Source organism: Alexandromys fortis, unplaced genomic scaffold (assembly GCF_014885135.2).
Source record: "Alexandromys fortis isolate MF-2015 unplaced genomic scaffold, M_Fortis_MF-2015_v1.1 scaffold_314, whole genome shotgun sequence".
Taxonomy (NCBI): domain Eukaryota; kingdom Metazoa; phylum Chordata; class Mammalia; order Rodentia; family Cricetidae; genus Alexandromys; species Alexandromys fortis.
Genome location: NW_026068248.1, coordinates 542,584 through 545,931, shown reverse-complemented (window position 1 = coordinate 545,931; position 3,348 = coordinate 542,584).

Genomic DNA, 3,348 nt, shown 5'->3' with positions numbered 1-3,348 from the left:
CTGAGAAGCCAATGATAATGGCACTGGGACTTGTTTCTACTGCATGTACTAGCTTTTTGGGACCCTAGTATATTTGGATGCACACCTTCCTAGGCCTGGATGGAGTGGGGAGGGACTTGGAATTCCCAGAGGGCAGGGTACCCTGCCCTCTCTTAAGACTGGAGGGGGTAGGAGGAGGGTGAGTGGGGGAGTGGGAGGGGAATAGGAGGAGGGGAGGAAGTGGAATTTTTTTTTTCTTTTAAATACTGCTTAGTCCATTAGTTCTAGCCTCCTGTTGGCTAATTCTCACATCTTGATTAACCCATTTCTATTAATGAGTGTAGCACCATGAGGTGGTAGCTTACCAGCAAGGATCTTAACCTGCATCTGTCTTGGAGAGCAGAGCTATAGCTTCTGACTCAGAAATGGAAATTTTTGAATGGAAAAATAATAATAAAAAATTTATTCCGAAAAAAAGTGGTTATCAATTGGAGCTAGCTTCTGAGTTAGGAGTAGGGACATGTGCCTTTTTATTCTTTCAGTTTGAGGAAGCCATCTGGTGTAGACGCGTGCAGGCTCTGTGCATGCTGCCTTAGTCTGTCTTAAGGGTCGTTTCTTCTTGGTGTTGTTCCCCCTCAGCTCTTACATTCTTTCTACCAACTCCTCATCAGAGGTCCCTGGGCACTGAGGGGAGGGATTTGATGGAGACATCCCATATAGGCCTTAGTGTTCCAAGGTCTCTTACTCTCTGCATATAGCCTGACTGTGAGTCTGTGTTTGATCCCATCTGTTGTAGGAGACAGCTCCTCTGATGATGGGTGAGAAAGGCACTGAGCTATGAATAAAGCAGAATGTCATTAAGAGTATTTGATTGCTATGTATATGATTCCATGCCATGTCCTTGGGATATCCAGTCTTGGATTCTTGATCAACCAAGCTGTGTTGGGTATGGGTTTCATATTGTGGAGTAGGCCTTCAGGAAATCAACCACCTAAATACTTGTTGGTTACTCTCACAAGCTTTGGACCATCTTTGCCCTAGCAGGACACCACTGTAGATGAAAGGGTTGGTAGTTAGTTGGTGTTTATATTTTTCCTTTGATAGCTGCACAGGGTGCCTTCATGTACTAAAAACATTGAAATGTAGGGGTGAAGACCCTATATAGGCACCATCTCAACTTCTCTATTTTTAGTGAGTCATGTAGATGTTGAAATTCAGCAACAGAGCCTTCTTATCAGTTTGTGGAGAAAAACCTATAGTCTTGACAACAGCCTGTTTGGGGGTTTTGGTGGGACCCCCTTTGGCCAACAACTTAGATGGGAGGGAAAGTGAGAAGGCCCTTAGAAGAGAAGAGGAAGTGGAAACCATAATCAGGGTATATTATATGAAAAAATCTCTTTTCAATAAAAGGAAAAAATAAATAATAGAAAAACCAACCAACCAAACAATAAAGCACAAAGAAACAAAGATTTGTGTCAACTTAGCTCATGGCAACCATAATAAACTGATAAATTTAAATCATACAGAATAGTGCCCTACCTTCAAAAATGACTGGAATTTAAGAGGTGATTGCATTTTTTGATGAGTACTGTATTTTCATAGCGGGATTACCTTTTATGATGATTTTCTAACTCTCACCAACAGTGTTAAAATATTCTATCTTTGTCAAAGTCTTTGTTATTACTAGCATTCTTCTTGATGTCCATTCTGAATGATGTGAGATGAGACATTAAAGTGGTTTAAATTTTTCATTTCCCCAATTGCTAAGGATTTTGAGTACTTCTTTAAATATTTCCTTCATGGCTGTACAAGTTTTTACTCCCACCAGCAATAAATAAGTGGTCCCCCTTCCCTGCATTCTTGCCAGCATGAACTGTCATTTGTTTTATTGATCTTGGTCATTCCAACTGTGGTAACATGAAATATCAAAGTAGTTTTTCTATTTGCATTTCTCTATTGACTAAGGATGTTGAACATTTTTAGATTGTGTATAAGTCTTTTGTGTTTCATCTTTGGAGAACTCCCTGTTTAGCTCTATACCCCATTTTAAATTGAATTGTTTTCTTGCCATTCAAGTTATTTTAGTTCGTTATATATTCTAGATACTAACCGTCTATCAGATAAAAATTACTAAAGATTTTTCTTTGTTCTATAGGCTGCCTGTTTACTCACATGATGGTGTCTTTTGCTCTACAGAACCTTTGTTGCTCCATGAGGTCCTATTTACTAAGTGTTGCTCTTAATACTTGTGCCATCAGCATCCTTTTGAGAAAGTCCTTTGCTTTGCTAATAAGTTCAAGCATATTCCTTATTTTATCCTCACCACATTTAGATCTTCTTGTCTTATGCTGAAATCCTTGATCCATTTGGAGTCAAGTTTTATGAAGAGTGATAAATATGTATATATTTACATTCTCCTATATCAGTGATTCTTATCCTGTGGGTAACAAACTCTTTGGGGGTCAAATGATCATTTCCCAGGGGTTATCTGAGACTATCTGCATACCAGTTACTTACATTGCAATTCATAACAGTCACAAAATTATAGTTATGAAATAGCAATGAAAATAACACCATGGTTTGGGGTCACCACAACATGAACTGTATTAAGGGGGTCACAACATTGGGAATGTTGAGAACCATTGTTCCAAATGTACCTATCCAGTTTGCCAAGGTGCTGTATTTTTTCTACTTTGAATTTTTGGCTTCTTTTGCAAAGTTGAGGTGTCCACAAGTGTGTATACTTATGTCTGGGTTTTTAGATTGATTTCATTAATCTGTTATTATGCCAATACCATGCTGGCTTTAAAAAAATCTCTATAGCACAACTTGGGTTTGGGGGTGATCACATCAGCAATTCTTTTATCATTAAGAATTATTTTATCTGTCATACTGTTTTTCTTCATGTGTGTTTACATCTGATACTGAATATATCTTTTTAAATTTCTTTGAAGAACTGTGTTGGAATTTTGACGGAGATTGCACTGAATCTATAGATTCCTTTTTGTGAGTTACTATTTCACAATATTAATTCTATCGGTCCATGAGCATTGGAGATCTTTTTGTTTCCTGGTGTCTGTCTTATTTAATTTCTTTCTTTAATATTTTAAAGTTTTAATTATTTAAATCTTTTACTTGCTTTTTAAAATTAGCTCACAATATGTTTTAATGCTATTCTGAGAGATATTGTTTTTCTGATTTTTTTTATCAGTCCATTTTTATTTAGGGAGATTACTGAGTTTTGTGTGTTAATTTTGCATGCTGTTACTTTGCTGAAAGGATTTATCAGTTGTAGACACTTCCTGGTGAAGTCTTTAGAATCTTCTATTTTTAAAATCATATCATCTACTAATAAGGACAGTTTGACTT